A 23,970-nucleotide genomic window follows, 5' to 3' on the forward strand; every position below is an offset into this window, starting at 1 on the left:
TGATATATTCCTTGTATATACATTTATATTTTAGTGTGATTGTGTATGAACATGCATGGAGAAGTGAATGGGAGCAGGGGATCAATGAATCTGTATGAATCTCCATGATCAATCAGTGAAAAATCACATTGTACGATATGACTCTGTCTAGGTAAAAACAAGCTAGCACACTGATTCAGTCAGGGTTTGGCCAGAGAATTAGAACTTCTAGTCGTATTTTGTTCTTATTCTAGTCTATATTCATATCTTTCTTTCAGTCATATAAAATAAAGAATTTATTATAAGACTTTGGCTTTATATAATTATGGAAGCAGGTAGAACAATTTATGTATGGCTGTTGCTTCTGTTTTGGTGTAGGATCTAAAATCTCCAGGATAGGCAACTGGGAAGGAAAGATGGACACTAAATGCATGCCATTTCAAGGGCAAATTGGAACCTAGGAAGACAAATTGGAACCCAGGTGGCTTTTTCACCTCCTCCAAACCTCCATCATGGAAGTTGGAGAAGCTAATGCTTCTGTTCCTTAGCCATGGAGAAGAATATAAATGGGAGCAGGAGAAGCTAAAGGAGGAAATCCTGTGGGAATTAGAGAATCTGTGGGCCCAGCTGCTGCTTAATGCCAGTGAGGTGAGCCACAGATCCACAAAAATATGTGAATGCTGTTATAGCACCAATAAAATCATGCCTGGTGCTTTACTTTTGCCTTACAAATCCCAGGTAAATTTCTCTTATGATCAATCCTAGCCCAGAATCCTACAAGGAAAGGAATCCTGGGGAAGGGAACTCTGGGAAATGTAGCCATAATACATAGACATACAAACAAATGAGACCCCTATATAAGTGAATATATATTGTTATGCTGGCATGAATAAAGAGAAAGGCATGTTAAGGTTGTGGAAAGCTGTGACCAGGATTATGAAAGGGAAAGTGGTTGATCAGTCTTACTTGAATATAACTTTTAAAAAAAAATATTTTCACTTGCTGCAGATAAAAGAAACTCAGATTTTTTTTTCATTTTTCTTTTATTATTCATATGTGCATACAAGGATTGGTTCATTTCTCCCCACTGCCCCCACCCCCTCCCTTACCACCCACTCCACCCCCTCCCTCCCCCCCCAATACCCAGAAGAAACTATTTTGCCCTTATTTCTAATTTTGTTGTAGAGAGAGTATAAGCAATAATAGGAAGGAACAAGGGGTTTTGCTGGTTGAGATAAGGATAGCTATACAGGGCATTGACTCACATTGATTTCCTGTGCGTGGGTGTTACCTTCTAGGTTAATTCTTTTTGATCTAACCTTTTCTCTAGTACCTGTTCCCCTTTTGTTTCTGTGCTTAAATCCCATTTTTGATACTTATTAACTATGTAACGTTTCAACAAGTTACTTAATTCCTCTATATCTTATTTTCCTTATTTGTAAAATGGCATAGTAATAATGACAGTCCATGCCTTGTAGAGTTGTGAAGATTAAATGAGACCCATAATATGCCTAGAATATTGCTTGGCAAATAACACGTACTCAATAACATTAGTTATCATTATCATTGTTTTTGTTATTCCTATTATTGTTAATATATTTGAATGGAAATCACTCTCCTTCCTTTCATACCTTATCAACTCAATTCTATCCTGTCAAATAGAGAGGAAAAGAAGAGATGGGAATCTGATTTAAACAGAGCTGCCCCAAAAGGTTGTCAACTAACCCATGGGTCAGTGAGCTGTAACCCTGGGTAATCATTAAAAGGATTTCTATGGCAAATAGATGCAAGGTCAAGCAATGGTTATCCAGAAAAAGCATGAGATTGAGACAGGCAGTTCTGGCTATGTTCATATGTGAGTGTGTGTGTGTGTGTGTGTGTGTGTGTGTGTGTATGTTCTCATGTGCTATCACAAACATGTTTGTTGATAAATTGGAAAGAAACAGTACAACAACTGAAAATAAATGCACATAAGGAAAGGTTTATAAATGCCTGCATAGTTGAGGTCAGTATCCTTTATATTATCTTACATTTTCTGATCCACACACAACATCAGAAAGAAGGGTTTGCCAGCATACTCATTTATGCACCCTGAGTCTTGCAATTTATTTCACTGTATTTGATGCTAGCAGGGAAGCATTTATTTATTTAAAATTACTCACAATATAGCACAAAGAGCTGTTCTATAGGTATGAAATTTGTCTACACTGCAAAAATCCCCCTCCTGCACTTTTGACATATTGTGACCACAGCAAGGACAACATAAGGCTTCTTTTGTTTCAAGATACCACAGGAGGAAATGAAACAATGGAGCATGAACATGGTTATCAACCTTTTTTTTTTTTCCTATGGGGGCACATGTGGCTGACTAATGTTCTCTAGCACAATGCTTTTCTAAACGCAATTCCCAGCACACTGGCCGTTACTCATCTCATTCTCTGCCACCCAAGAGAGCATTTCAGGATACAAATGAGTGAGACTGACATTGGAGAGGATAACCTGGGAGACATTTTATTTTTTAATTAAAAATGTAATATATGAACATATTCTCATTGCAAAAGACTAAAACAAAGTGGAAATGTATAGAAGCTATTCCTATACTAGTTCTCCCTTATGCAAACTCCTGTTTTTCACGACAGAAAATAAAATATTAACAATTTGGTGTGCATTCTTTATTCAAATTTGCATTTACATGTGTTTATTTATGCATGTGTTCACATATATAAATGTGAGTATATGTTTTTCCATGAGTAAGATTGTATTTTTTAGATATTTTTCAGTGACTTGGTTTTTTAAACTTAACATCAGTATATCTTTAATGAATACATATAACCTATTTTGTTCTTTGCAACATCTGCATTGTCGTGGGTAGCATAAATACACCACATTTTGTTTAACCTCTCATTTGGTGGATATTTATGTTGTTTCCTTTTATTGTTAAAAACAGTGTTACACAGAATTTACTTGTTTATCTTTGTATATGTCTCCTTGTGGACAAATATTTTTATTAAGAATAGATACCTATAAGTAGAATTGCTGGTTCAGAGAATACCCACATTTTAGCTATTGGAATATTTAAATAATTTCATTTGTGACTTCTGGGTATTGTTTTTAGCTTAAGAAGGACTTCCTGACCATAAAATAGAGCAGTATTTTTCTATGGTGTCTTCTGATAGTTTTATAATTTTGTTGTTTATTATGTTTAACCCGTTTGGGTTACATTTGTAAACATTATATAAACTACAACCATATTTATATTGTGTATATTATTTTTACTCCACTTACTAATTTGAAATATAATCTTTATTTCATATAAATGTTAATGTGTTTCTGAACGCTCTATTCTCTTTTTTCTATTTTCTTGTCAAGACCACACTGTTTCAATTATTAAAGCTTTATAACATATTTAGACATCTGACATGGATAATATTTCCTCATTTACTTTTTAAAAAGTATTATTAGTGATTCTGTTTCAGGTGAATCTGACACTTAGCTTATCAGATTCTATTTTGTTAGTATTTCACTAAAATATATAGATTGAATGTGGAAGAATTAGTATCTGTAAAATATTGATATCCTAGGGGATATCTTTTCATTTATTTAGGTTTCCTTTTATAATTTACAGTAAAATTTTTAGTTTTGTTCCATGCAGGTATTCTACATTTCGTATTAGGTCTGTTCTTAGACATTCAATGCTTATTTGTTGCTGTTAATCAAATGCTATTTTACATTTAATTTTCTACTATCATCTTAATTAACCTTGTTAGACAAATTCAGCAAAAAATTCTCCTAGTAAATAAAAGTATAGAGGTAGTGTTACTGTACTAAGTTGTACTAAAATAATCTATTGTAATAGAGCATCTGAATTGACTTTTTCATCAGAACAGTCTCTGGGATATGAAAAATCAAAGGCACTACCTTTAGTCTTTGCTTTAGGATATTTATTTACTTGGGGAAGAGGCAATTAGGCTAAGCACTGAGTCATCTATATGTTCAACTGTATTGGAGTCTAAGAACCCCAGCAATGTGGCTGGGATTTCTCTTCCCTCTTTGTACATTCACTTCCTTTTTTTTTTTTTCTTTTATTATTCATATGTGCATACAAGGCTTGGGTCATTTCTCCCCCCTGTTCCCACCCCCTCCCTTACCACCCACTCCGCCCCTTCCCTCTCCCGCCCACCCCCTCAATACCCAGCAGAAACTATTTTGCCCTTATTTCTAATTTTGTTGTAGAGAGAGTATAAGCAATAATAGGAAGGAACAAGGGTTTTTGCTGGTTGAGATAAGGATATTTGAGCACATGATAAAAGCGAGAGCACACAAGGGAGGGGTGAGGATAGGTAAGACACCTAAAAAATTAGCTAGCATTTGTTGCCCTTAACGCAGAGAAACTAAAGCAGATACCTTAAAAGCAACTGAGGCCAATAGGAACAGGGGACCAGGAACTAGAGAAAAGGTTAGATCAAAAAGAATTAACCTAGAAGGTAACACCCATGCACAGGAAATCAATGTGAGTCAACTCCCTGTATAGCTATCCTTATCTCAACCTGTACATTCACTTCTGATGTTTTATTTTAACTTCCTTTTGTTTCCAGCCTTCATTTATATATGGATTTTAAATTATGCATTATTTTACATATATAGAAAGGCACATAAAATAATTTGACTTAATTTTATAGCCAGGTCATTTAATGCTATCTGAGTTTACTAGTTTTGTTTACCGCATTTGATTCAGGGCTATTTTGCTGTTGGTTTTGTTAGTTTTAAGGAAATAAAATGTTCCAAACATAGCTAAAGCACCACTCCTCCCCTTTCTGTTCCCTCTGATCTTGGTGTGTTTCATTCTCATGCATGTTTTCCACATTTTTTTTTAATGATTTTTACATACACTTCTAAGTTATATTTATTAACTTGCATACATTTAATATTTATACAGCTGGAATCACAATGCAGATTGCTCTTATAACTTGAAATTGTAGGCTTTAGGAATTTGTCCTTGTTGATCAGGTCAATTCCTTGGAGTTGTACTTGAAACCTTTGTCTATCTCCCATTGGTCAGACTTAGCCAGGCAAGTCACATGGCTAAACCTAGTGGCCAGAAAAAGTAAGAAATGTAGATTTTATTCAAGGCAGCCATAAGCCTGGCTCAAAAAAGTGGGTTTACATTATTAAAGAAAAAGAGAGAAATAGTAGTAGGGTTAGTTACAGCTAGCAATTTCTGCCAAAATACCCTTTAATTATAATGTTTATTATAGATTCTAATATATTTTAAAAATTGTATTTAATTAGAAATAAGTGTCAGAAAACTGTTTTTTGGCCTCTTTTAAGATGACTATGGGTTTCTACTTTAATTCTACTGCAATTTCAAGTTATAATAATCGATAATGTGATGGATTAAAAATATAGATATCCTAATGATATGCTATCCTTGCATGACATATATAAATTTTAATCAATCAATAACTTGAATCTTTATCAGATAGAAACACATTTTTTTCTTTTAAAACTGTAGAGAAGAGCTGGGCATGGTGGCTCATGTGTGTAATCCTAGCTACTCAGGAGGTAGAGATTGGGAGGATCATGGTTTGAGGCCAGTCAAGGTAAAAAGTTTGAGAAACCCCCATCTCAATCAATAAAAGCTGGGTGTGGTGGCACACAACTCTCATTCCAGCTGCACAAGAAGCATAAACAGGAGGATCCTGGTCCAGGCTGATCCAGGCACAAACACAAAACGTATTCAGAAAACAACTAAAGCAAAAAAGGGTGGGGGCATGGCTTAGGTGGTAGAATACCTACCTAGCAAGCACAAAACCCTGAGTTCCAACCCCAGTACTACCCCCCAAAAATGCAGAATTTGATTTATTAATATTTTATTTAGGATTTAAACATATGCTTACACATTAAGTTGGCTTATTTTATTATCATTTATTATTATTTGTATGGTTTTATGAGCAAGATTATGCTAGCTATTTAGAATTAATGGCAAAGCTTTCCATCTTTTTTTATATTCTGGAAAATGTATCTCTTTTAGATTTAATAAAATTTATAATACCATCTGGTCTGAGGTGTTTTTAAGGGATACATCTTTGATTATACTTTTTAACTTCTATGATACTATTTGCTTCTTGAGTCAATTTTTGTTATTTTTTACTAGACAAAAATCAATCTTTTACTTTAGATTTCCAAATTTGTTGGCATTAATTCATAGTGAGCTTTCTTTTACATTTGAATAGAAGTTCTTTTATTTTTGCTCCACTGCCTCATGTTATTTTGTCTCCTTTATTTTCCTTGATCAGAATTGCCAGAGCTTTCATAATTATGTTGACCTTTTAAAGAACTAGATAATGGCTATTAAGTAGTCCTTTCAGGACTTTTGTTTACTTCAGTATTTTCTGCTTTTAATTCCTTATCTCCTCCAAATTGGGTTTATTTTATTATTTTTCTTTTAATTTCTTGCAAAGTGTATTTATGTCACTATGGCAGACACTGTTTCCTAGCTACTGATCCCTTTTTCCCTTGTCCACTTGCAACTATAGAGGCTAAAATAGTTACTCAAGTTCCCAGATTTTCTTGGAGCTGGATATGCATCTGTTCCAGGGGTATGACAAGAAAGATATTTTACAGTTCACTAAAGCAGAGAAACACACAAGAACACTGTTTTTCTCTGACTAGTAGAAGGAAAAAGAGTAGGAACAATGCACACATGCTTTCTGAAAAGACTCAGCCTAGAAGTGGTAGACCTCATGCCTACATACATTCCACTGCAGAGAGCTTGCCGATTTAGTCACAACTGGAAGGGAAGCTGGGAAGTGTGATTAGTGATGCCCAATGGTTCTAGTTATTAGGATGGAAGGAAAGAACAGATCTGGAAGACAGTTTGGTGGTTTTTTTTTTTTAAATCACATTACTTGCATTTCTTCCCACATGTAATGATACAACAAGTTACTCTGAAATCACAAGCTTGAAAGCTGTTCTATAATTTTTAAGGAGCCTATATGAAAAAAAAAGAGCTTTGAAAATATTCTTCCAAATATTAGGTGATACTGCCAACACTCTTATCTGACAAAAACAATACCACTGTTGATCTCTGAAAGAAGGTCAGCAGCTAACGGCTAGCACGCTAATGGCTATTTGAGTTATAAACACCAGACTCAGGTAAGCAGTGACAGAAAATCTGAGTAATCAACTTGAAAAGTAATAATGCCATCTATATTTCTGTAAGGGAAGGTAATCATACACGCACATGGCCATGTAACTGAGAGGCTTTTCAATTCACTATGAAATTATATACAATGCAAACCAGATTAATATACTTACAGGTAGCTTTAATTGGTAGTGTCATAAAAAAATTAGCATTGATTTGTACCAAGTGTATCCAGTGAAACTAGCAGGCTTAATGACAATCATGTACACAAGTAGCAATATTCTGCTATGCATTCAGAAATACTAAAAGGATAGAAAAAAGAATACTACTCTTTAAATCAAGATGTCAATATCATTGTCTTCATTAAGTATTTTCTGAATCCATCAGGTGCTTTAAAATATATTATAGGAATAAACAAAAGATGGCATCATCTGTTCTCAAGGGGCTTTCAGATTAAAACAGAAAATAAGCACAGACATATTTACAGTGAGTAAAATATGGACTATGATATCTAATGCTTAAATGTTTTCTCCTTTCCATTTTATTACTGTTAGCCTGTGAGCAGGCTGAGTGGAAGGACTGGCTGGATTCTGCAGTATGAAATAAACATAAGAAGATACAGAGGCAGCATGGAGAGGACAGTTATTTGGGTAAAGATGGATTTATCAGAAGGATGACTAGCATAGTATGTTTAATCTGAATTGATGCTTATATAGTGAAATTAGCAAACCTCTGGAGACAATGCCCAATGGATTAGAGGTTCTGCCTTCATGGTCTTTCTCACAGAACCCATTTTCACCTTTCATTCCTAAAAATCCCTTGCCAGAGTCTAGGCCCTCCTCTTTGCTAGAGACATTAATAATATCTCACTGTAGCGTTGACCTGAAACCTAAATGACACTCTTTCTCTCTCTCACTCTCTCTCTCTATGTAGGGCTAGTGTTTGAACTCAGGGCTTTGCACTTGCAAAGCAGGTGTTCTACTGCTTGAGTCATACCTCCAGTCCACTTTGCTATGGTTATTTTGGAGATGGGGGTCTCATGAACTATTTGCCTAGGCTAGCCTTGAGCCGTGATCCTCCCAATCTCAACCTCCCAAGTAACTAGGATCACTGGTGCCCTGTTGAAACCTTGATTCTCTTGGTATCATTTCTATGGAAGAAGCACTATTCCTAGTCTCAAATAATCAAATCACACTTTTTTTTTTAAAGGTCAAACACTGGGGACTTCCTATAAATTTATCTCAATGTGTTTTTTTCTGTTTTGAAGAAAAATTATATATGCTGCTCAAATCTGAAACTATGATCTAATGTATATGGAAGCAACTATAATATATACAACTCTCCATATGTTCTGGTAAAAATGGAACTCTTCCTTTGCTATTGCAAATCTCACTCACAGTTTCACTTCAAATTAAAGAGAACTGGGAAAAGTTTCTTATCATCTGAAAAATGTGCAGGGTATATGAAGAAAGGAAATTTATAGTGGATAAGGCACTGGTCAAAGTATCCTGGTGCTGCAGTTCTTTGCTGAAAAGTAATTTTTTTTTTTCAGATGGCTCTCCTAAAAGAAAATGGGATACCTGGATACCAAGCTGAAGCCTATAAAGGAAATTCAGATTAGTACTATATCAAATGCAGCATTTTAAAACATTATCACTGGGTATTTTACCAGAATATTCCATGTTCAAAAATATTTTTGAAATGATTACATGTGCATAAAATTGTGCTATGGGGAATATAAAAAAAGTAGAATAATAATTGCACCAATATAGGGGCAATAGGGAGGCAAAGCTATCAAAGTATGGTAGGAATTCAGAATCAAGAAATATACTGTCTAGAACAAGAAAGACTTCATAAAAGAAGTCTTGAGGGACAGGCAAAATTTATACATGAGGAGAAGATTAAAAAGCGGAGCAGGGCTGATATTCAGTTGGATGGTCTGGTATAGTGGCACTGACTGCTGTGGCTGGTAGCTGTTCTGTGTGACGAGTGAATCCACTCTGAGTGGTTGCTATACCTGTCAAATGGGTTGTTAGGTATTCTGAAAATCACCCTACAGGACATTTTTGGACACAGATGTAGAAATGGCTACTGGGAGGTGAGGGAACAGTTCAACTTGCCCAGGCCATCAAAAGTAACAAATAAATTGACCAGAAATAGAGATCTGTTTTTAATTATGGCTGTGTCTCAGAAAAGTCTTACATATTCAGTGCACAACATACTTCTAACATTATGTAATGGATGTCTCAGTCATCTTGACATCAGTCTTTTTTTTTTCTTCAGTGCTAGAGATCAAACCTAGGGTTTCATGCATGCTAGGCAAGTGCTTTACCACTGAGCATCACCATCAGCCCAACATGAATCCTAAACTTCATTATCATATAGGCATATGTATCAAACTGATGATACCCATCAATAGGAATAGATGATTATAATGATGATTATTATTTACCAAAATGAGAACTCCACTTTCACTTATAACTCTCAGATCCAATTTCAATCCCTTCTCCATACAAACTTTAAAGAGATCTCATTAAGAAATAGCAGAGCTGGTCAGTCTTCTCTAGCAGGTACTTCTGCCATTTCACCTTTGGAGGTAAGTAGCCTCAGGGACATGGAACCAATTTTCAGTAGTGATTTGCTACAATATTGAATACACATCTCAATACCCTCATCGATAGAAAAGAAGGGTCTGATTCATCAACACTTTCCTGCAGGTCAGCAAACACTCAGGGAACAATTAGACTGTTTAAAAAGCCTTGGTACATGGAATAGTGCAAAGTCAATTTAAAAGATATATTGAATATGTGAGCTTTTCCAAATTGTCATCAACTGTTATGACAAGCTATTAAAGAAGCTATTGTAGAGGACTGAAGGAGCAGCTGATTTCAAAACAGTAAATCAAGTCTTGGTCAAGAGCACTGATGAAAGGAGAACAGGATTCTTGCTGTGTTTATGAGTGGCTCAAGACAGCTTTAATACACATCAATCACAGGTAGGCAGCATGCTCTGGTCCATGCCCTGGACTCTCAGCGTGACCTTTTGTGAGTCACCAGAAGGCTTTCAGGCTCGGTTACTCAGCCGAAAACAAAGCCAAGGAGCAGAAACCTCAATGAAAAACAGGCACTGCATTGCTAATGAGATTTCCTGGGGAAATAAATTCCTCACCTCTACAACCCCCTTTCTGTGACAGCCCCCACTCTAGACTGCCACATCCCACACATTCAAGAGAAGGTGAACAAAGTGAAGTGTTTGAAGCACGTGGCTGTGCTGGCCTCCTAGCTTTAGAAGTGTTTATCAGGAAGAATTCACTGTCTAACTTAAAACAGGAAAGCCGTGGAGAAAGAAATGTTCACACTATCTTGCTTTAGATATTAGAGCAGTAACTTTGGTTCAAAACCTCTCAATCAGCTATGGTTTACTGAGAGACTAGGACAGCTGGCCAAGGAAACTCTCCCATTCAATTGGATTTCTTCTAAACAATTTACAGTTGAATAATCAGTACCTTGAAATATTTCTGCCCCTTCTAAGCAAAAGCATTCATTATTGTGAAACTTTCTGCTAAAATCATAAGATCAGAGTTGCATGAAAATGTAATATTGTGACTTGTGCATGAAACAAAGTTTGGAGAATAGCTGGGACAGAAGCTTCCTAGGAGATATAGTAAAATAGGCTGAGGAAGGATTTGGGGTTTGGAAATGCCACCAATTCTGTCCACTTCTTTAGCTTCATGGCAAAGCAGGCCACTTGCAGGAGAAGGAAGCTCAGAAGGAAGACATGGCCAGCAGAACCTATGGCTCTGGAGAATGAGGCTGTCCTTTTGCTTATAAGATTTTCTGTCCCTTGGGGGTTGCAGTAATCCCTCACCCCCGGCCCCGTCTTGTACACAAGGGTCTCCTTTCTGAGGCTAGGCCTCTTGGAAAGGTTCCACATGACTGAACTCCACTGAATCAGTCAGTCTATTTAGTGGCTCGTAAGGAAAGCTGACAATATCACGGCTCTAAGGCAGGCTGCCACCCTAGAGCCTCAATCGTAACTAATGGGGGTTTAAAAGGGAGATCAGAAAATATCATGCAGATAAAATACAGAGATAGGAGGAAAGACCATAACCTCAATCTGCAAAATGTAATAGCTTTGTCAAAATAAAAGCCAAAGCTAAACTCTCCCGCAGCTGCACACCTCCTAGCTCGAGGGAACTGTTCAAGCAGAGAGGCATTTTCTATTAGTGCAAACTCAGAATGCAGCAGGGAGAAACTCAGCCATAATATCTGCACAACGGCCCCTCCATGCAAACACTATTCCAGTAATGGGAAATTTTAATGATGTAAAGCAGCAAGGTCACACGATATGTCCAGGCAGCCCTTGGAAAGACACTGCCTCGGCAGATATTACAGAGGAGAGCTCAGAATTGCTCTTGGTTCATTAGGCTTTGCCTGAGGGTTTTTTTTCTTCCACTATTAACTACAAACAAGGTTGAGGTTCTTGTTACTCAGATTCTTGTATGAAATGCAAAGAGGTGAAGGGCAGGGTTTGTAAATATGGAAAGGCAGATAGCTTAGACGTGTTTTTACAATACTTGAAATATTCTCTCTGAGTTACCTTAAATATGAAAATTGCAAAAACCTTATCAATGTTGCAGTATTTTTTCTACTCGTGTATAGATAAAGGTACAATATGCACATAAATATACTCACATGGGGTGAACTGATTCCCTCCCCTCCATATAGCACCACCACATCTTTGTACAGTTTGCCTCCTTCTCCCAGCTTTATGACCCCATTGAGATCGCTCTTACTGTTTTCTTCCTTGTTACATTTTGAAATTTCAAAGCATGGCCTGGATCTCACTCCCATCTCCCCACTCCACATTATTAATGAATTGGAAAGCAGACATCATTAGTTTTCGGAGACCATTTCTTTTAAAATTTACAGACCCCTTCATCTGAATCCCGAGAGACAGTCTGCTGTTCTCATCTTAGAATCTTATTAGCATCATATCTTCTGTATCCTGCCATGCAAACTGCATGGCTATGCACTTTCTAGCACTTGACCCTTTTGCGGACGGAATTAATTTACTCTTTGAAGATGCAGCAGCATGCTGTTGTGCTTGTTAAAGAAAGAAAAGCTAAGCAAAGAGATGGCAAAGCAAGCAAAGAAAACTCTGTTTAAAAGCAAGCTCTTGTAAACTAAGTTAGATGGAGACTGGGCAGCAGAAACTAATAGCCAGTAACTATTGATGCAAACAGGCAAATTAGCTGATTAGCAGGGATCGAGAATTTCTGCATCCAACCCCTAACAAGCTCCCTGGTTATGGACTAGATTGAAGGAAATGCTTTGTACATTCTTAGAAAGCTCTTTGGTTCAATATGATCAGCACTGGATGACAACTTAAGCAACTAATTCTGATTTGGTCAGCCATCTGATTTATCTCCTGAGATCTTTCATACTCATTTACACAGTACTCACTGTGCACCAGCTACCATTCTAGATGCAGGAGACACAGCAGTAAATACACAACAAAATATCTGTTTAATCACAGAGCTTAATTTCTACTGCAGGAGTTTGTTTTAAAAAGAAAAACTTAAACAAAAATTAAACTTTAGGTAGCTATAAATGTAAGGAAGGAAAATGAAGTCATATAAATGAACAGAGATTGTTAAGTGGAATTATTTAAAATAGGGTGATCTATTTACCTAAGAGTTGGCAGAGTAAGCCTGTGAATGTTCCATACAGATGGCAAGGGCCTCAAGACCAGAACAAACTTGATATATTTAAAAAAAATTTAAGGATGATAGAAAAAATAGGTAGCACTCAGGAGTAGATACTCAAAGGCCAGGGTAAGGAGCTTGAATTTTATCCTACTCATGGCAGAAACAATCAAAGGGTGATTTAAGATCACTCCTGGTGCTTTGCAAAAGATTAGACTGAACAGTGATACTACAGTTTGGATCTGAAATATACCCTAAATGCTCATGCACTGAAGGCTTGGTCCTCAATGCAGCAATGTTCAAGGTGGAGCCTTTGGGAGGTAATTGGATTATGAGGTTCTAGCTTCATCAGTGAATTAATCCATTGATGAATTCATAGATTAATGGAAGTGGAGGAAATTTTAGGAGTTGGGGCCTAGTTGGAGAGAGTAGGTCACTAAAAATGTGCCCTTAAAGGTTATATTTTGTCCCTGGTCCCTTCCTCTCTTTGTCTCTCTTTCCTTCCTGCCTCCATGAAATAAGCAACTTTGCTTTACTATGTGCTCTCTGTCATGATGCTCTGTCTCACCAAAGGCCCAGCAACAACAAAGCCAAGTGACCATAGATTGAACCCTCTGAAACCATGAGCCAAAATAAACCTTTCCTCTTTTATGTTGTTTATTTTGGGTATTTTGTCACAGCAACAAAAAGCTGAATAATACAGGTGAAGATGGAGGAACAGAATGAAAGCAAAGAAATCAGATAGGAGGTTATCACAGAATAATAATATAGAGATTATGATGGTGTCTTGGACTGTAGTAGTGGTAGTGGAGGTAGTAAGAGGTAGAGGGATTCAGGATATATTTGGAGATAGACTGAGGGGGGAAATAAGTATCAGAAGACTGAAGGTGAAACAATAAACTCTAATTTTGTGAGGTTAAATTTGAGATCATCATTAGATTAAAGTTGATAAGATAGGACTCACAGGAGAAGAATGGAATAAAGATAGGTACATATTTTATAATAATTAGCTTTCAGATACCATTTCAAATCATATATCTAGATGGGATCACTGTAGAAGTTTAGACAGAGAAAAGGCCCAAGGATGGCTTTAGGGGCACTCCAAAAAGTACAGGTCAGGAAGGGGGAAAAGAGGTGCCAAAGGAAACTGAAAACAGGTGACCATTGCTACAGGATACCACCACCACCACCACCACCACCACAAACAACAACAAAAACATTTGAAAAAGGAGGAAGTAACAGCTGAATAAAATACCACCAAGAATTTTAGTAAAATGAGAACTGAGAACTTATTATTTTGGCACGATGGAAATCATTGACCTTGACACAAGAATTCTTCCAGTAGAGAAATAAGGGCAAAAATGTGATAGGGATGTTACAGGCAAAATAAGGGATGATAGTGGGGGAAAAATAGTCAGCAAATGTAGGCAACTCTACTGAAAAGTCTTGTCAGAAAGGAGAACAGAGAAATGGGGTTTTAGTTGGAAGGTTGTATTGGGATGAAGGAAGGTTTTGTTGAAATTCAGAGTGACCACAGCATGTTTACACATTGTTAAGAATGACTCTATCAGAAAAGGAAATGGATAGTATGAGTAAAAGGGGGATGGGATCCAGTTCTTAAGTCAAGGCATTGTTACACAGGAGCAGGGATATGCTATTCATTGTAATAGGAGGGAGGGTAGTGGTTATAGGTGGTAGATTTGTTTGTGCAAGTAACCAATTCTCTTATGATACTTTCTAATTTCTCAATGAAATAAGACATGAAGTTATCAATTAAAAAGATGTAATTCTGAGGATTACATTTTAGTAAAAATATATATTATTTATGGTATTAGGGTTTGAGCTCAGGGCTTCGTATTTGCTCTACTGCTTGAGCCACACCCTCAGCCCTTTTTGTTTTAGTTACTTTTCAGGTAGGGTGTTGCGTTTTTGCCTGGACTAGCATGGACTGCAATTCTTCTACTTAAGCTTTCTGCATGGCTGGGATGAGAGGTATGTACCAATACATCTAGCTTTTTTGTTGAGATGGGGTCTTGCTGACTTTTTGCCCTGGTTGATCTTGATCCACGGTCCTCTCAATCTCTGCCTCCTGAATAGCTGGGATTATAGTGTGAGTCACTGTGCCTGGCTATAGTAAAAATATTTTAAACAGCATGATTGTATGTTTTCCCCTAATCACATTTAGCTGGTCAGACAAGGATGAGAGTAGGTAATGGATAGGATTTACCAACTTTGGAGTTACTAGCAAGTATAACAGGGGAAAAAGAGGCAAGGGCATGTACAGCAGATTGATCTACAGTTTTAGACTATGTAACTTATGGGTGATAGAAAGAATAATGATATGAGGAAGGTAAATACGAGGATGAATGAGTTTATGGGTAGGTATAATGGGACTGAAGAACTGTTGGATTATGGTTATTGAAGTTGGAGTGAACTGGAAACATTTTAATAAACTGGACTCTTAAATTAGACTTTGCATGTGGTATAGTAGTTGTTTGAGAAAGGATACAGGAAGCAATAAGTGGAAGTGAGGAGGTTAAAAAAAACATGCATATCCTGAGGTATAATAGTAGAGAGGAATACAGTGAGCCAACTGCTGGCTACCTAAATTGCTCAACCAGAGACTGAACAAATGACACAAAAAAGAAGAGATGAGATAGCAGGTAATGTAATCTATTGGCATCTGATCCAAGTGAGTGGATTTTTGAGAAAAGAAGGAAGAAAAAGGGTATGGATGGAGCAGGGAGAATAAAGGAAGGCATCTATGCTACCTCAAGACCCCAAGAATATGTGAGAAAAAGCAGTCACCACTTCACAAGTCAGTAGGAAAAGCAGTCTTAAGAGATAACCAGGTTTCCATTAGAGAAATAAGTTGAAAGGAACACTTGTGAGATGAGATAATAGAGGGGACTGTCTTTTTTCTTTCCCTGAAGACAGACTATAAGTTCCAGAGTATATACTGGATGGATCTGATGGGAAAAAGAAGGGATGAGAATTTGAGTCAAGGATTACAGGGATAAACGACAGGCCATGATAATGATGACACTAGAGTTGCACTGTCCAATACAGTAACCATGAGCCATATGTGTTTATTGGTTTGTTCAAATTAAGATGTATTATAGTTATAAAACACACAATGGTTTTTGAAGACTTAAAACTAAAAATGTAAACTATCTCAATAATTTTTATATTGGCAAAATGTGGTATAGTATTTTGGATATCATTTTATTAAAATTGACTTCACTTTAAAATTTATTTATTTATTTAATTCAGTGCTGGGGGATTAAATCCAGGGCATTGTGCATGCTGAGCACACACTTTACCACTGACTTACATCTGCACTCGTGATTTCACTTTTTAAAAACTATTTTATTTATTTATTTTTTAATTTTATTATTCATATGTGCATACAAGGCTTGGGTCATTTCTCCCCCCTGCCCCCACCCCCTCCCTTACCACCCACTCCGCCCCCTCCTTCTTCCCCCCACCCCCTCAATACCCAGCAGAAACTATTTTGCCCTTATTTCTAATTTTGTTGTAAAGAGAGTATAAGCCATAATAGGAAGGAACAAGGGTTTTTGCTGGTTGAGATAAGGATAGCTATACAGGGCATTGACTCACATTGATTTCCTGTGTGTGTGTGTTACCTTCTAGGTTAATTCTTTTTGATCTAACCTTTTCTCTAGTTCCTAGTCCCCTTTTCCTATTGGCCGCAGTTGCTTTTAAGGTATCTGCTTTAGTTTCTCTGAGTTAAGGGCAACAAATTCTAGCTAGTTTTTTAGGTGTCTTACCTATCCTCACCCCTCCCTTGTGTGCTAAAGCTTTTATCATGTGCTCAAAGTCCAATCCCATTGTTGTGTTTGCCCTTGATCTAATGTTCACATATGAGGGAGAACATACGATTTTTGGTCTTTTGGGCCAGGCTAACCTCACTCAGAATGATGTTCTCCAATTCTATCCATTTACCAGCGAATGATAACATTTCGTTCTTCTTCATGGCTGCATAAAATTCCATTGTGTATAGATACCACATTTTCTTGATCCATTCGTCAGTAGTGGGGCATCTTGGCTGTTTCCATAACTTGGCTATTGTGAATAGTGCCGCAATAAACATGGGTGTGCAGGTACCTCTGGAGTAACCTGTGTCACAGTCTTTTGGGTATATCCCCAAGAGTGGTATTGCTGGATCAAATGGTAGATCAATGTCTAGCTTTTTAAGTAGCCTCCAAATTTTTTTCCAGAGTGGTTGTACTAGTTTACATTCCCACCAACAGTGTAAGAGGGTTCCTTTTTCCCCACATCCTTGCCAACACCTGTTGTTGGTGGTGTTGCTGATGATGGCTATTGTAACAGGGGTGAGGTGGAATCTTAGCGTGGTTTTAATTTGCATTTCCTTTAAAAACTATTTTAAATGTGGCTATTAGAAAATTTAAAATTACTCCGTTTTTACTGGAAAAAGCTTGCTGCCTTGGAAGCTTTAATTTCTGGTGGTAATTTGAATAAGGATGGCTGGTATGTTGGGATTAGATCAGAAAGCTTTTTTTTTTTTTTTTTTTCAGAAAGCTTTTTCAGGAGGAAACTAGGCCACCAGGTCTGGTTAAGGCCACATTCTTTGGAGTGGTCTTTTCAACCCTGGCATTAGTCATTGGACTAATGCCATTGACATCTCATGGGAGCTTGTAAAATATATAAAATCTGAGGTTTGGTCCTATAACTACTGACTCAAAATCTGCATTTTAGCAATATCCCAGTCTTATATACATTAAAATTTGAGAAGCATTGCTTGGGGTAGTTTCTAGTGTTGAGGCTGATAAAGTTAAGGCAGGGAACAGAGGGGAAGCAAAGAGCACATTTGTGGGTGTGAAATGGTCTCACTAGTGAGTAATTTCCAATCTGAAGGAGTAGCATTTAGATCTAGAATAACTTTTAAATATCTAGACCTACACTGTCTAATCTGTAGCCATCAGCCACGTGTGGCTATTTAAACACTTGAAATATGGCTGGTCCAAATTGAGATGTGCTGTAAGCATACAACAAGTATTAGGTTTTGAAGACTTTACAACAACAAAAGAATGTAAAATATCTCATTAGTAAACTTCTAATGTTGATAACACATTGAGATAATTCTGAATATATCAAGTTAAATAAAATATATTGTTAAAATTACTTTTTAAAAATGTAGCAATCAGACAATTTAAAATTCCTATGTAGTTTATATTACATTTCTACTGGAGAGTACTGCTGTACACCATGTGGGTCTAGAGCTTCCATGACTCTGCCATACAAGCAAACTCTGTAGAGCAGGGATTGGCAAACTACCATACACAAGCCAAATCTGGCTCACCACCTGTTTTTGTAAATAAAGTTTTATTGGAACACAGCCATGTTCACCTTTTACATTGTCTATGGCTACTTTTATACTCTAATGACAGAGTTGAGTAGTTGTGATGGAGACTGTATTGCCTACAGAGCCTAAAATTTTTATTATCTGGCTTTTTAGGGAAACAGTTTGCAGAACCTTTCTGTAGAAAGAAGATGGAGAGGCCTTACTGTTTTCTGATGCAGGATGGTTCCAGATCTATACTCAGAATAGAGAAAGCCCTTGCAGAGAAGTTTGAATATATATATATATATATATATATATATATATAAACATATTCTCATGATAGTTTGAAATCCTTTCAACTGACAGTTGTAGAATCCTTTACCTTTTATAAATGTATACTTAACATCATTGGAACCATAATTCTATTCCTATTTCAAGTATTTTTAATAGGGGATGTTTTTCAGACTTTATGAGGTTGCATTTATTATCCTGGATTCTAATTGTATCCAGATGCTATCAAACTGTTAATAATTTAAATTGGTTTATTTTCCTTTTGTTCTCCTATTACAACTTGAGTAATCACTTAGTAATATAGAACCAATGCTAGAAATACATAGAAACTTTAAATGTGATGAAATTTAACACAGATTCAAATTAATCCTTTGACTGGTAATGATGTGCCCTTCATAATATGTAAAGGAATAAGCTCATTAAGATTATTATTTCTTATCATTATTATTCTTCCATCTCTATCTCCTGCTATGCCACTCTAGTTTAGGACTTTAGTAAGTGTTATGTCTGCATCCTTCCCAGCTGGCCATACTTTTCTTAAATTTATTTTCCTCTCTAATCTGTTCTCCTTGCCATTTCTAAACTTTTATTTTAAAATTTTATTTTTATTCTTTTTTATTGTTGTAAATTAATGTTTGTACAAAGGAGTTTCATTGTGATGTTTTCCTATATACATACATGTACTTTGGTCAAATTCATCCCCTCTATTACTCTTTCTCAGCCCTCTCTCCCTCCTTTTTAATGTATAATGTATTCTGATCATACTCACCCATCACCCTATTTTCCCCTTCCTATTGGTTTCCCCTCCCAAACAGAACTTTTAAAAATCATAAAGACTAATACTTTATAAAACACAAATACACTAATCTCTAAGTTTCTCTGCTCAAAACTCCTCAAAACTTACCAAAAAATCCTCTAGCAGGTTCATAAATTGACAGTAGACAATCTTGTAATCTTATTTCCTATTAATAATTTCTATACTGTCTAAGATACACATCTTGATTTCTCAAGGTGATTCACTGTGCTGCATTCCTGAACAATATATTTAGTTTGGTCTTTAGTCCAGACTATAATAATCACCTTGTTAAAAGTTTCCCTTACCACTTTAATCCAGGAATCATATAACCGCTAGGGAATTTCCTAAATCATAAACAAGTTATGTAACTCCTTTGCCTAAAGTTCTTCAACAGAAACTCATCACCCTATAGCTGTATTGTTTCTTAATCTTTCTCTTTTTCCCTTTCCTTTCCTTCCTTCCATCTCTTTTTCTCTCTCTCCCCACTCCTCCTCATCCTTGTCCTTCTCCTCTGCCTGATCTCTTTTCAGTCTGAGAACAGCCATAGAGTGCATTTAAAAATGAAAACAAATAGTTCCACATCTAGCTAGGATGTAAAACGTCATGGATATCCTGTCCCATAATAACATCAACAAAAGACAAAATAAAAACCATACTAATGTAGGGAACTATTAAAGGGCAGTGGATGCAAAGTAATATTGATGAACTCATTTCCAGAAAGAAAAACCTTTCAAAGTAAGCAGAAAAAAAGTCAATGAAAGATAGAAAAAATTGTTTGAGTAAAAGAGAAATCAGTCAAGATACTAGCAATATTAAGAGCTGATGGGGCAGACTGGAATCTGGAAGAGCCCTTTATACACTGGTATTTCATTTAGCATAATAATCCTTCCACCATCCCAAATTTTGCTGAGATAGCACTAGGGAAGGACTGCTTAAAAGAATGGAGAATTCAAATAATCTTTTACACTATTGTAGTACCTGGAAACTAGATCTCTATTGCTCCTAAATATAAAGAATGGATAATAGCTGATATCATAGGCCAATCCTGTCTAAGCTCAAGCACTGTTAAAATAAGAGGGATTAGTTTCACAATGTAGACAGTCTGAAAAAACTGGGGGTTGTGTTATCAGAGGTGAGATTAATCCTTATTACAAATATAGCTCAGTCACAGATTAATTTGACCTTTTATGAAAGTTGAATTATCACTTCTTCACCTTAGATGCTAGACATAAAGAGTTCACCTTCTTGGAAAAAATTCCAACAAAACATACAATATGTTCTTTCTTCTTCTATAAAAAATGTCTGACATGCAAGAAAATAACATGAAACATGCAAAGATGCAAGAAAATGTGATGCAAAATCAAGAGAAAAAAACATAAAGAGCAGATTGATAGTGTAATTACAGGCAAGGGCTTTAAAACTAATATAAGTAAGTTCAAATATTTAGAGAACAAAATAGGCATAATTGGTGAACAGAAAGGTAATTTTCACAGAAAAAGTGAAACTTAAAAATCAGTTAAAATTCTATAACTAAAAATGAAATTGCTGATGAAAAACCTACTGAGGAAGTTTAACAGCATATTGGACACTACAGAAAAGAAGGAGAAAATCTAAAGACAAGTCAAGAAAAATTATCCAAACAAGACCAAAAGGAAAAAACAAGGTTTAAAAAACTATTATTCAGCCATAAAGAAGAATGAAATTATTGCAGGAAAATGAAAGGAACTAGAGATCATCATGTTAAGTGAAATAAGCCAGACACTGAAAGACAAATATCACATTATCTGTCATATGCAGAATCTAGACCTAAACAGTGACATGAATGTAAAGGGGAACTTTTTTGTGGGGAGCCAGGAAAGCAAGAGGTGAAAGGAGAGGATGATGAGGGGAGGGTAAATATGATCAAAGTACTTTATATGTGTGTATGAAAATAGAACAAATGAAACACATTATAAACTGTAAAAAAAAAGATGAGAAAGCGAGATAAAAATAAATAGAGGGGGTGAATTTGGTTAAAACATATACGAATGTATGGACATATCACAGAGAAACCCCTTTGTACAATTAATATACACAAATAAAAACTGGACAAAGCATTAATGGTTCATGCAACAATAACAGGCAATCTAACTCATACATAATTAAAGTCTTAGAAGGTAAGCAAAAATAATTATGGCTGACTTCTAATAAAAAGTAATGAAAAGTGGGAGAAAATAAAATTATGCTCTGAAATGTCTAAAGAAGAAAACTACCAATGTAGAATCAAACAGCCTATGATAAGATCCTTCAAAATAGAAGCAAAATAAAGATATTTTCAATAAGAGAAATGATAGAATCTGTTAAAAGCAAACCTACACTGTAAGAAATGCTAAAGGAAATTATACTACATAGAGACTACACAGGATAAAACAAGAGCACAGAAATTGGGGGAAGGAAAGAAAAAGTAGGCAAATATAAAAAATAATTTTTCTACATTCTTTAACAGAAAATAGATTGTTGAAAGCATAAATAATAATAATTTACTGTAGAGCTGACAAAATATGTAATAGCAAATTATATGGTAGAAATAGCACAAACTATGGAAGGGGATAGATGAAATTTTAATATTGAAGCTTCTTAGCTTATATGTAGATTAGTATAAACTACACTAATTAAAAATGTAGTCCATAAAGCAACCACTGGGAGAAAAAAGAGGTGATATAGTTAAAAAGCAAACAGAAAAAAAAAAACAATACCTAAAACATACTTACTCCAAAAGAAGGTAGGAGAGGAGGATCAAAGAATGAAGAACAGATGAAACAAATTAAAAAAAAAAACCAAATAGCAAGATGGTAGACATAAATTTAACCATGTCATTATTCACATTAAATGCAAATAGGATAAACATAATTAAAAGTCAAAGAGAGAATAATTTTTTAATAAAAACTCAACTTACACTGTTTATAAGATATTTTCATAAATATAAGGACACTGATATGTTGAAAATAAGAGGATGGAAAAGGACATGCCATGCAAAAACTAATCATAAGGAAGTCAGTGTTACTATTAATATCAGATAAAGTAGACTTCAAAACCAAGTAGAATTGTGGAGTTGGGAGGCAAGATAATAGAGTAGAAGTTTTCTCCAACTGACTCCATGAATGATAAGAGTCAGAGTAACAAAGGAGACACTAAATTCAAAAGAATGAAAACGAGGAAGGACACTGACAACCATGAAAAAGGGACAGAACAGCCAAAAAGCATGGCAAAACAGTAAGGTGACAAGAGTAAATTAGTAAATAGTTTGCAGCTCTAACCTAGACTGTCACAGCAAGGAGAGAAAGCTGAAGCCTCAACCACAAGGTAAGTTAAGTGGCCTTGGCAACAGACTGACAGACTTAGCTTTGGGACAAGTCCACACCTCCCACAAGTCTTAAACCCCATGTAAGGATTTGGTGTGACAATGACTCCCCCACTGTGACAGGCTAGCATCGGATAAGACAATTTTTCACTCTGCATATCTTGAAGAGCTGTGGTGGAGTGCCATCTTGAGAAAGGGAGTACAGTTCTAGACTGAGGTACTTGGGAACTTGAAAACAAGCCACAATCATAGCTCAGGAATTCCTGGGACATCCTGCCAAGTCTTGGGACATGTGGGAAGGAGGTATCCATAAGAAGTGGTCATGAGGAGGGAGAAGATTTGACCAGGGAAAGCAGATAAGTTAAAGTAGTCAAGAGTTCAGGAAGCAAAGGGTGAAGTAGTTGGTGGCCCACGTTGCCTGGTGAAAGCAAGTTGCATTGCCTGAAGAACATTTCAGAAACAAAGCACTGAGCCCATTGTGGGCAGAGTGCTCAGGTCCAGCAGCTGGCTGCAAGCATTGGCTTCCAGGTAGGGTTTGAGACTGAGCTACCCTGGAAACCTGAAAACAAGGAACAATCACAGTTCAGGGAGTTTGGGGACACTTGGCCACCTCTCTGAGAGGGAGACAGACATGAGAGGTGGTTGTGGAGAGGGTAAGGGTCTGACATGGACTCATGAAGTTGCTTAAACTGCAGGCTGAGTAGCGAAGGATCTGGTGGTTCATGGTCATGCCCTACCTGGTGAAGGCAAGGCCCAGTACCTACTACAGAAACAGATCACTACAGAAACGGAGTGCTGAGCCAACAGCTGGCTACAAGGATTTGCTGCCAGGTGTGGTTTGAAGTTGAGCTATTAGCTATTCTGAGACTTGAAAACAATGAACAGCTCATGGAGTCTTGGGACACCAAGCCACAGTGTCCAGAAGGAAGATGGCCATGAGAGATGATTGTGGAGAGGGATAGGGTCTGACATGGATCTGCAGAGAAGCTTAAACAGCCAGGAGCTTGGGCAGTGAAAGGCAAGAGGTAGCCCTGCCCTTTCTAGCTAGAGGAAGCCCCACTGCTGAGGATCACAGAAGAAGCAGTGCACCAAGCCTATGGCAGATGGAGTGCATCAGCTCCAACTGATGCCTGCTATCTGCAGGCATTTGCTACCAAGCAGGGCTTGATACTGAGCTGCTCTGGAGACTTAAAAACAAAGAAACAACCATGGATCAGGGAGTCATGGGACACCCTGCCACAGTGTTAGAGTGATATACAGCCATGAGAGGGGATCATGGAGAGGGAGAGGGTCTGACATGGACCCATGCAGAAGTTTAAGCAGCTGGGAGCCCAGACAGTGAAGGACATGGTGATTGGTGGCCCTGTCTTCTCTGGCCCATTGGTTG

The sequence above is a fragment of the Castor canadensis genome, chromosome 15 (assembly GCF_047511655.1).
Source record: "Castor canadensis chromosome 15, mCasCan1.hap1v2, whole genome shotgun sequence".
Classification (NCBI taxonomy): Eukaryota; Metazoa; Chordata; class Mammalia; order Rodentia; family Castoridae; genus Castor; species Castor canadensis.